The sequence below is a fragment of the Ctenocephalides felis genome, unplaced genomic scaffold (assembly GCF_003426905.1).
Source record: "Ctenocephalides felis isolate EL2017-DRISC unplaced genomic scaffold, ASM342690v1 CF-g0.4_SCAFFOLD_01604, whole genome shotgun sequence".
Taxonomy (NCBI): domain Eukaryota; kingdom Metazoa; phylum Arthropoda; class Insecta; order Siphonaptera; family Pulicidae; genus Ctenocephalides; species Ctenocephalides felis.
The window spans coordinates 50,405,398-50,418,317 of record NW_020537758.1 but is presented as its reverse complement, the minus strand read 5'-3'; positions in this window follow the sequence as shown (position 1 = coordinate 50,418,317).

Genomic DNA, 12,920 nt, shown 5'->3' with positions numbered 1-12,920 from the left:
CAATGCAAGTAATTCTAGCATATTTATGCATTTACATTTGAGTGGTATGCAAAGATAAAAGTTGTACTTAATTGTTATCCGTAAAATGATAGAATATTATTAGATCTTTTGACCAATTTTTGTAGGTGCCACCAAATGAACAAAAATTTCTGTCCCTTAGCACCAGATAGTAAACATATTGATATTTTTTGTGAGAATTTACGTAATTTATTCCAATTATTTAATTTTGTTCTATATGAGTACTAACGGTCACTACATACCCCCAGTCTTCGTATTTCCTAGTCAAAGAATGAAAATCTTATGATGAATGCTCCAGCTGAGAGCATCGGTGCGGCTCAGCCGAAAGGGTGGATGAATAGTGATTTTTTTTGCAATATCTAAGAATATTCGTCAAACACACATGTACAGACATTCCACAATGTGGAGATAGCTACATATGTGATCAATGCAGGTTATTTTGAAATGTCCGGTACTAGGTGCCACTGTTTAAAATCATATTTTTTGAAACCAAAGTTTGATTGATAGTATTAATTATTTTTTAGCAAAGATGCGGTTTTTTAATTTAGTTTGATTTCTAACTTTGTTAATCTGCCATCAGGCACAATGCCATGCACAACTAGTTCATTAATTAACTCTCATTATACAGTATCACACTTCCATTTTTTCAAGTTACGATCAATTTTTTTACACATTTAACATATCGAATTTTATCGCAATATTGCGACTGGACTGGACCTGATTTAGAGGTCCCGCTTCGAGAAGCCTGATGTCGAGCAGTATTGGCACCGGTTTTTACTTGTAAATGCAGATAGTATTATTTTTCCAACTGAAAATAGCCCTCGCCCGGCATGGCTGCATCAATAAAATATTTGGCTTGTTACACAAATAGCAATAATAAAATTTATCACACAGAGATGAGACAACTGTTTGGGTTGCCATCTGTAAAACCGACGAAGTATTAAGTCAAATTAGCCCAACAGCTTATAGGACTCATAAGTTCTGATTGCTGTGGACAATCAAAAAAACAATGAAAAAAATTCCAATATTCATTAAGCAAAATAGTAGATTTAAAAAAAAACAAATTATTTATGGTACTTGATATAAATAAAATTATATATAAATTCATTATTTACTCTTATTATTTGTTTATTTGTATATTTAATTAGGTTTTTAATAAATTCGATTGCAATAACTCTAATTTATCAACAATAAATAACTCAACAAGCAATTAAATAAATAATAATAGCCATCATTTAGAATTTGATTATTGCTCTGTGTATTGTACGAATCATTATATTACTCGTAAAATCAATCGAGCACATAAAATGTAATAACATTTCTACGATCAAAATATTATTGAAATAACAATGCGTTAAATTGGATTGTTCCGCAATTATTTTCGCAATGCTATAATTAACAATATACGCCAATTTATTTAATTTTATGTGATATGTTTTTACAAATAAAATTACCTTATGAATAGAACGGTTCAAATATGGTTGTAATAGAGTTTATTGAGGAAAATATTGATAATTAAATATTAATTATTAATTTTTATTTGAATTTCATTTTCAGCATTTAAAGTAGATCACAGAAATGCTACGCAATTAGTTGTCGGCATGGAACTTATCATAGGCTTTTGAAAAGTGCTTAATATTCGAGAACATATTAAAAAAATCATTACATATTAAATAATATTGATGTTATACTATAGATATGCACTTGCGATTTGTCTGACAAACAGTTAGATTTTTTTCAATTACTACAAAATCTCTTACAAAACTCCCAATGACAAACTTGATAAATTATAATCGCATCGGCAGTTGCGCTTTATGTATTTGGGAATTGGATGAAGTCCTCATTCACACTTTAAGTCTGAGTTGTAGACATTTCGAAATTGAAGTTTTACCATAAAATCCTTCAAAAAGTTTCAAAGAAGTTTGATAACAAATTTCTTCTTGTTACTTTCTCTAATTGATTCGTTCGCGTCCCTCACCCGATTCTCAGCATTTGCGCAGATATCATATAAACTCGATTAGAGTTTAAAGATTTTACAGAAATAAACGTGTCTGGTATTCAGAGAAATATGGGGCAATGCCAAATGATTTTAATTGAACGTTAATCCGTAGTAAAAAGTATGATTATTTATTAAAATTAAATTTTCTAATTCAAATATTGTCGAGTGAAACAGTTTACTACAAAGTTTTGAAAACAAATTGTTTTAATTTTATCTGAACGTATCAGCATAGTATACTAAGTAAAATAAAGTATACTAAGTACATCATAATATGGTATAACATATGCTACACGCTACAATATAATAAGTATGTAGGGAGTTAGGAGCAACTTTTTTCATGGGTAAGTAGTAATAGGAGCTTTTAAATGGGATTTTGATTTTGAGTTTTTAAACAGGATATAAAATATCTCATAACTATCTTATAATTCAAAGGTAATAGGTGTTTTTTCTGTAGAGCTATGATCATCACAAACGAATCAAAATATCGACATAATTTTCATTTGTAGTACCAATAGTACTTTTTTCGTAAGAATTCTAATAAGAATCAGAACAATTGCTCAATGTCGCACTGATTAGAAATAAATTATATCAAAGTGTGTCAAGAATTATCAAATTCTTAAAATCATAGAAAAATATGAATACGACAAATATACATATATTTATTGATAAAAAATAACTGCAAATTAATTTTTGAAATTATATTATATTATATATTAACAAAAAGTGCTTTTTAGATTTAACTAAGGTGTCCCGATTTGACCGGGACAATTCTAATTTTTAACCTTGTTTTCCTGGTGCCGGAGTTATAATTTTTCTCCCGAGTTGGCCTGACTTTAAAAAAAAATACCTTCAATTTGAGTTTTCCTCATAACTTTGTAATAAAATTACAACTACCTATTACAATCTGAAAATGATATATGCGATAAACTGCTTATATAACACTAAACACTATGAAATTCTTAGGGTTCTTCAGTAATTATTTTAAACTTCTATATTCAAATTTACGAAAATTGCAGAAAATTAGGTAAATCAAGTTTTTGACTACTTAGTACAAGTACCTTAAGATCAGTGACATGACTCGGCTTGAAATATGCACAAGAAAAATAATGTGTACTACGAAAGTTAATTGCGAAATTTAATTTTTATACAAGAAAAATGATATTTAGTATATTGCAAAATTTAATTTTTACACAAGGCTTTAAACAAAAAAATCGTAATTATAACATACATTTTTTATTCACTATCAGTAACTATGGCTAAAGATGAAAATTATTTAAAACAAACTAATTCTTATTGTATCCTTAAATAGTACAAAGTTGGCAACTGAGTGCGGTTTTTTTTTACTCTTTGCTGAGTAGTCTACAAAACACTTTTTTTTTATTGTATATTAAGAAATTCAGCTGTCAATTAGTAGAAAATACTTTTTTAATCGGTTTTGCAAAGAAAAAAACGAGCGTCCAAAACGTTAGGTGCTGTTTATGGTGTCGAACCCTTAAAAATACAGCTAAGTTAAAATTGGCTTGGAAAATGTGATCCTGCTGTTTTCAATCAGTGTAGCTCTGAGTTTTCAGTTAAAGTATAAAGTTTTTAGAAACCTCAAGGTGGGGCGGGGCCCAAAAAAGGTTGGGAATCACTGTTCTAATCTAAAGTATTAATTTACAACCTTTGGCATATGGAACGTGAACTTACATGGGAGTAGAAAATACAGTGGAAATTGAAATATAAGGCACAAGATACATAAAAATAAAATATGCTACTCTCATACTATAGGCCATTCTTTGGGAAGCACACCAATGATAATAATAATATATAATGTTTATAGAGTTATATCAATACAGAGGCTTAGGTTTAGTTATAAGCAATATCACTTATAACATTTATGTCCCTATGATGTCAATTCGATATTTTACAAAAATATAACCTATATTGTTTGATCATATAAATCAAATTACTGTACTAGTAACATCAAACTTTTGTCAAATCATGTATAGTCTGATAGTCTTCACAGAAAATCACGCTAATATCATTGGGCACATATCACAAAATCAGATATGTCAGAAATGAATTCGTTTTCAAGTCTGTACTATTTGCTACATCAATAATATATATTGACAGTATATATATTGATAGATATCAGAGCCCAGATTTAGCTTGGCCGTCTCATGGAATCTTTGGCTATTGTCACAACGGGCACACATGACATATTACTGCTCGACCGAATGACATGATATAAGAAATCTGTACGAATTTCTATGGATTTTGCACGAGAAAAACTAGAATGACTATTATGTTATATAATATATAAATATTATGTTATATAAGTTTAGATACTAAATTAATCAGATTTGAATGGAGCTATTAAGTTGATAAGTTTTCGAAAATGATTGCGCATGTTTATAATATAATAAATGCCTTGAGTCAGTTCAGCTTAACAGGCAACGTAAAAAAATCTGGACGTTTCATGTATAGAATTATGATAAACTGTAGAAACTGATTGTAAGTGGTGATTCGCCTTCAGGAAAGTTCGAATATTATACTTTGCGATATGTGAATATACACATGTAATATTTGCAGTATAGTAGTATTTCCAAATGTGAGACTCTCGCCTTTTTAACCGCTTTGCTGTGGCTTATTCAAATACAATTGATATTTAAAAATAGTAGTGGTATATGGCATCGTGCCTTAAGACAAATTGCTGGAACTACTTGTACCAGAATTACATATTCGGGAAAAAATAGTTTTCAATGAATATAATTCCATGATTAATAACATTTGTTTTCAACATTTTCAAATAGATTATTATAATCACAGTATGTCATATCGTTTATAAAATATATAGTGACGATCTTATCATTCAAAACACTTCAGAAAGTTTACATTAGCAAGAGGTGCCGAATGAATATCCATCTGAGGATATATTTCTTACAATTAGAATAACGCATTTTGAAATTCAAATCGGTTAATTTGTGCGCCCGAAATCGTGGACGAAAAATTGTATCCAAACATACATACATACACACATACACATACACACACCATTCTGAGGTATGCTAAAATGTTCATAAACCTTCAAAACGTGAAGATATGTAAAAAAAATGTTAATTTTCGTTTTTTTGCGGTTACTAAACTTACCCTACGCGAAGTTAATTATTACTCATTTTTGAAAATTTTATTAAGTATCTGATAATTTTATGTGCATATGTCTAATGATCATTTTTGACCGCTAAATATCAACTGTTTTTTAAGTTTTTCCTCTATATCTCCATAATCATTCAAATCAGGTACTCCGTTCTCTGAAAGACTGAATTAAAGTTTTTTGTACTTTTTGCCCCGTATCTTCAAACGGCTGGACCCTGTTTTCACCAAAAACCAATCAGAAATCGTGGACGAAAAATTGTATCCAAACATACATACATACATACACACACATCATTCATTTTCTTTAAGGTATGCCAAAATATTCAGAAACATTCAAACGTTTTTTGCGATTACTATAACTTACCCTACGGAAAGTTAAAGAGTATTATTATGAGTATATTAATAACTATGTGTAAGGAGAAGTAATTTTTTGTAAATAATCTACCTAATCAATTGGAATTGAAATTTAGCAACATTTAAATTTGACTCTTTTTTTAATTTTCACATGAACTCCTAATTCCAACGTTAATGATTCTTTTATATATACTCATGCTCATGCTTTTTACAACTTTGGTCTCAAATGAATGTATTAAGTGTCGAGGAAACAATAGCAAGTTATTTAAAAAAATAGCAAGTAGACATCTAAATATTAGATATCTAGTAGATATCTAAATATTAATTTGATTGATAAATTTTACTTCTAAAGAAATCACTTTTGAAGTTGTGAAGATTAATCGATCCTGAGAATGAAACTCAATATTTCCATTTACTAAACAAATAAATTCTATTACAATCGTATATGTTGAAAGACGCAAAGTAAATGGCATCCGTAACGCAAGAAAATCCTCTGAAAACAAAACCGAAACGGTTGGCATTATAATAATCTTTAACCTAAACAAATCTCGACTCATCCAAAAAGCATTGTTTCATAATGTGAATAAATATTTCCCTTTCGTAATCGAAAGATATATATCTTTTTGGGTCCGCAAACGGCCGCTCGGTAATAATTCAGACGTAGCGCACAATGAAATTCAGCGCGAAAAGCGCCGGAAGAGAAGGACTTGACGCGTAAACTAATTGTTGAGCTGTTTTCACACGAATAATATCCGGATAAATTGTTTAAGCTTAGAAGTAAGCTTTATACATGATGTACTGATTTCTTAATACTGCATTATTTTTTGCCTAAATGTAGAACAGATGTTTGTGCGCGTGTAATTAAATATATATAAATATAAACACATATTGGTTTATGATTGCACGATATTAAAAAATAAGATAGAACAAATTTCGATATAAATTTAAGTATTTTTAATAACTATTTATTTTTTATTTAAATATTCATTATTTAAATTTAAGGCATCTACTTCGCAATTGTAGATGCTTTGCAAGGTTTTTTAAGTCAATACACTATTTTAATTTTTTCTCTACACTCGCGAATTCCGAGATTTGTATGAATTTTTCATCATCCAAGTCGAAAGGGTTAAAATAATTGATATCATAGATAGTATAAAAATTGTCATTTGGTGTTTATAAAAATATCGAAAGTTTTTTTTTATTCGGTTATTACTTTGGTGTCATTTTTTTCTTTCAGATGTTTCTAACATTAAAGTAATACAGTAGAACTTGCATATCGGAATACAAAAAACAAACTTATAAATTATATTTATATATTATTTGGACACCTTTTATCCTATTTATTATTTGTTGTTTTTCGAGAGTTTACATTGTTTATTTTAATGATGAAATAATGAATTAAAATTTAAGTTTATTTACAGTTGATAGATAATATATAAGACCGCGTGAATGATTAAAAAACAGAATTTATTTTGACTTCATTACAATATTTATTGGTTTTATTTTACTTACATTATACGAATTTTTTTCGATGATTTACACCATTAACTATAATAATAATTTTAACTCATAAAAACCTGAATATTAGGCAGATTGAAATTGAATTATTTTCGGAGATACAGGCATTTTACTGACTCGGCCTACAAACTGGTTTAGTAGAGTCTAATCGGACAAAAGGCATTAGGAAGTCATTAGACCAATTTAAGACAGTTTATCGTCAGATGAATTATTAATTCGATGTACTCAGAACAATAATGAATCTCTAAACTAGTTTATATGGATTTTTGCGTCGAAACATATTCGTTACCGATCTCGGGTATTTGAAAAGAAACATTTATTGCTGTTTCTTTCTGATGATGACCGTTATGAAAATTCGAGAAACTTAAAAAAAACAGTAAAAAAAGACTTTTTTTCCAAACTGTCGCCAATTTGTAAAAAAATTGTTTCTTACTCATCGCTAGTTCGGGCGATTGCGACATCATTGTAAAAAAATAATCTTTTTAACTTCCCGTAGGGCAAGTTATAGTAATCGCAAAAAAATCGAAAATGAAAATTTTTGCATTTCTCGACGTTTCAAAGGTTTCTGAATATTTTGGCATACCTTAAAAAAAATGGATGTATGTGTGTGTGTGTGTGTGTGTGTGTGTGCGTGTGTGTATGTATGTGCGGATACAAATTTTCGTCGACGATTTCGGGAACACCGATCAACCGATTTGAATAATTCAAAAAACATTCGTTTCGTATTGATAAGGAGACGTGCTGATTAGTTTTTGGCGAAGTCAGGTCTAGCCTTTCCGAAGATACGAGGCAAAAAGTGCCGAAAACGGTAACTCAGTTTTTAAGAGAACGGAGCGTCCGATTTTGATAATTCAAAAAACATTTTACTTGTATTGACAAGGTAAAGAACCAATCAAATTTACATAAAGGCAGGTCTAGCGGTTTCGGAGATCTAATAAAAAAAGTAAAAAAAAATGCCATTTGGCGGTCAAAAATGATCATTAGACATATGCACATCAAATTATCAGATATTTTATAGAGATTTTAACAATAAGTATAATTTTGGTTTACATTCCTATGGGTTCCGTACCAATGTTTACGCGTTAGACGTCGACGCGGCGCTTACGCGGTTTGATATTTCGTCTTTATGCAGTTAAAGCAGTACGATTGCTTTGAAAAAAAGTTTAGATCTTTCAAAACATGTCAAAATAAAGAAAACATTTTTTTTTCAAAAAAAAAAAAATTAAAAAAAATTAAAATTAAAATTTTTTTTTTTCGAAAAAAAGTAATTTTTTGTCTAATTGTTTGTCAAAAATCTTATTTTTCCGAAGTAATTTTTTTTCAAAAATGTTAATCGTTTTTAAAAAAATAATAATTTTTGGTACGGGAAGTTCCAGCAATTTGCCTCAAGGCACGATGCCCTAATTGCCTTTAGACAAAATTCCACTTACAGCTAGTTATTTCTTTTATTTCGGATGGCTAGGAGGGCTGAAATCATGTCAAGACTGAAGTGCCAATTTTTTGAGACCCCCCACTTCATCAGGTGCGAGTTTCTTCAATTTTCAACTTCTTTTTTTAATTTTTGTATTGCATATTAATAATATTATTAAAGAAGCGGTAAAAAATGGATAGTTAATTTAAATGGATTTTACGACAATTTTAAAATGACCTAAAATTTATCGTTCTACACTAGAATAGTGCCTTAAGGTTTTTATGGATTAGAACTAAATGTTAAGTATTTAACATGGATGTTTCTATGAGTTAGAATTCAAAGGACATTTATATTTGGTTTTAGGATTTGATATTATGTCTTTTGAATACTTTGATGCAGGATATATTCGAATATGCCCTTAGTTCCAACCCATATCTTCACATGGAACTCTTACAACAATATCTTATTTCCGTGTGACATTTTCAGAGAAACCAATACAATACCCAGAATTTATTGGCAACTTGTTTCGGAGAAGAAAATCTTGAGTATTGAACAGTGTTTTGGCGACTATATTTACTTAAATTAAGCAGAATGAAAAATGTTACATAATTTTTTTATGCATTAACTAAAGAAGCGTAAGTGTTCTATAGCGTAACGGATAAACGGTCTGCCTTGTGAAAACAGGGTAGTTCTGGATAACCTGATATAATGCAGTAGGGGTAATCAATTTAGACTTGAATATATATATATCACAATTGACAAATTTGGTACACGTTCCCAATAAATGTTGACGTTTGCAAATTTTGTATATTGTACGAATGAATGTTTAACCAGGTGCCCTTCTGTCACTGGTCAGGCTATTTCGCGCACCATGCGGTTTGCTCTCGGTTATTTCAATTATCAAAATAACGCGCGGCAATGCTATTACCGGAGCCGACAAATTGACGCCGCAATAAATGTAATATTGCGCGTCAAACGCCATACCTGGCTACGTTGATCAGCTTAAAGGCATTTCATGTAGGGTGTGCAGGGACGTTTAATGCCCGTTTTATATTCGGGGATATAACGATATTAAGCATGAAAATTATGAGAATGGGTGAGATTTAATTCAATTTAAATGTGTCGAATGCTTATGAAAGTTTCATGCAAAATATTAGGTCACTCATTTTTACTTGCATCTGCAAACTAATAGATCTAGATTCATCACGATTAGTAATAATGTTGATTTATTTAGTCATAATGTCAGTTGTAATCAATGGTAGAAAATTTGCAAGCGATTCCAACGTGTATTTTGAGGCAAGTTGTTCTTAAAATGTGTTAATTTTACTAGACTTCTTTTTTGTGTTTGACAGCAATCAGAACTTAAGTCCTATAAAGTGTTGGTGTAATTTGACTTAATACGTTGGTTTTAGAGATCCCAAACAGTTCTCCCATCTCGGAGTGATAAATTTTATTATTACAATTTTTGCAATACGGCAAATATTCTATTCTATTGATACAGCAATGCCAGATAAGGAGCTATTTGCACTATTTATATTGACAATATAGAAAAATAGAAAATACCAAGCAAAACCAGATGTCAATACTGCTTGGCATCAGGCTCCTCGAAGGGGTATCAAACCCGAAAACCTCTGGTTCAAGTCCAGTCACATTGTAATCAAACTGCTAATTGCTAACTCACAAATTATTCTTAGAACTAATATAATAGACACGATTTTTTGTCATTTTTTTGTCGCTACTGCTTGCTCTGGTAGATGTTACAACTGGCCTCAAACAGGAGGTAAGTTGTGACAGCATTTATTCTAGAAATAATGAAAATTAGTTAAAGAATTGTTTTTACTTGGTTTGGTTGAGGAATAGTTCTATCCAACTTTATTTCGTAGAAGTGTTATCAGTGAATTACAAGATATATCAATTAAAAAAAAAACTGTTAGAACAAGGCTCAAGCTGTCCTATATAAATCATTTAAACTTGCAGGTACGCTGAAACAGATAGTATTAACATTATCAATATTTAATTCTGCAACATTTGCACCAGTTCATTAATAATGTTCGTCATTTATCATTTAGTGCAAACTTTGTTATAACGCAAATAATTGGCTTTAATAGTTAATTAATGACAAACAAACGTATGTATTAATTAGTAACTTCTATTATTTTAACTATATTAAACTCTTGTGTAAATATAGTATGAAATCTGTGTCACTAATGTTTACTTATTGCTACGAAACTGTAACTGTTTGTTATGTTAATTCCACGACTATGTTATAGATGAGTTAATAACTGCCTGAATTTTGAATTACAAAAACAAAGATTCACTGGAAAGAGGATACTTCTCATTATTAATATTATATAAGACAACTATTCAATTATTTAAATAAAAATAAGGTTAGTCAATACAGTTTGTTTTAGTGAGTTTTTAAATGTCACTATTTTAAATTTTCTTTTTACTTCTTTAAAAAAGCAACCCATTTTCAATATAACCTTAAAAGCTATTTGAGTAAAATGAACAAAAAAATGTATGTTAAAATGAGATAAAAATAATTTAGATTATTCTTCATGGAAAGTCCGCAGTTTTGTTTGAGGGGTCTGATCTTTTTAATCTTCTTTCAGAATTCAGCATTGAAAGTAATAGTTGCTTGGACCTTTTAATTTTGGAATAGTATTTTAAATAAATAAATAAAATATATTATTAAAATGCAAAGAAAAAAATATGGTAAAGGTAAAGTAATAAGAATTTTTTAACAATATTTTTAAGTAGAGATAAAAGATGTATAACCAACCATCAACTTGATTTTACGATGTCTATATCGGAAGAAAAGCGACAATGTTTGATAATACATAACAAAAGTATTATCTTCCATTGTGAACTTTATCGTTTTATAAGATATATTGTAATTTTGAATTATATTCAATAGTTTCTTCATATAACTTTTAAGAAAGCTTACACGTGATGGGGTAAAGAAGACCAACTTAATATTTAACCTGGCAAAGGTGTGAGCAACTAAAAATTGTAAGAGAAGAGTAAATTTAGTTAAAAAAAGTAATTTTACAAGAGATGAGTCAAATAAGTAGTCATCACAACATTTCTGATAAATATTTCTGACAAAGTTCCAGATCTAGGTTATATACCGTATTATCTCTGAAAAAATGTACAAACAAAATTTATATTTTGGACGAAAAATGTAGCATTATTTCACAAAATCCCTTTAAAATTAAATATAAAACTTTGGATCTGTTTGCCCCTCGCTGTCCCATTTCACTCCGCCTATAAAAAGGACCAGTGAAAAATTTTTGAAAAACAAAAAACAAATTTCTGCAATTAGAATTAGCTGGGAGTTTTACTGATCATAGTCAGAAAGTTGTTTGTTTGATATATGCTATTTGTTGTTTAATTACTTCGGTTTTTACAATATAATCGCTCAAATTGAAATTGGGGCTGTGTGCCCCGCTCTACCCTAATCAATAAAGAGTAAAATAAATAAATATCAAAATACTATTTTGTTCAAAATTACTTATAAATTGCTCTTTCTCAACTACAGGTCACGTAGTTTTATCAAATACTTCGTTGTGTACGTATGCTTGGTCTATAATATTTCTACTCTATGTATTCCTCGTCTATAATATTTGTCGTGCTGATCATAAACTTTTGTTATCATAAACTTGGGATTGAAAAAGTACATTTATGACATGCGGATACAAATCCCGTGTCATACAAAGTATGTGCGAAAACCGCATGTCGGCACATCATAACCCGTTGCCATCGCTTCCGAACGAAATCCTTTTATTATTTCATTTTTCATGTCCGAACAAACTTTTTCGTTAGAATGATATTGAAAATATGAAAACAGAAGTTTTTGTTTTGTTTTGGAGAGCCATTGGATTTTCATAAATTGCAACAATACACAATTCGAACATCTTCCAATATTTGCGTGTGGACAATCGAAATAATTTCATTTTGTTTTTATTTATGAATGCAAATTATTCGGATTGCTATAAATGTATTTAAGTGTCTGTTTATGCGTATTAAGTATCTCCTTTGATTAATTTACCCCCTCTACAGGGTTGCAACTATCCGCTGTAAAAGATCAATGCCATGAAGATTGCCGCCTTCATAACCAATATAATAACATGAAAATACGTTTAAATAGTATCTGATCTCCTAAAGGATCTAGTCTGAGTGAAGTTAGTAACTTGTGTATATTAATAAAATGCATAATAACATGGTATAAAGGATATTGTTACGTTATAATTTTATCTTTGTAGCTATAGACTGTATGGAACACTGATTTGTTGGTATTATTTATTTAATTCTTGCAGTTCTTCTGAAGAAGATATATTTATTGATCATTTATCACATATGTTATTACGCGGACTTTAGTTTTAGATGTGAGAAAAATAAGTCCGATCCAAATCCTCTACCCCCTCTACAGGGTAGCAACTATCCGGTGTAAAAGCTCAATGCCATGAAGATTGCCTCTTG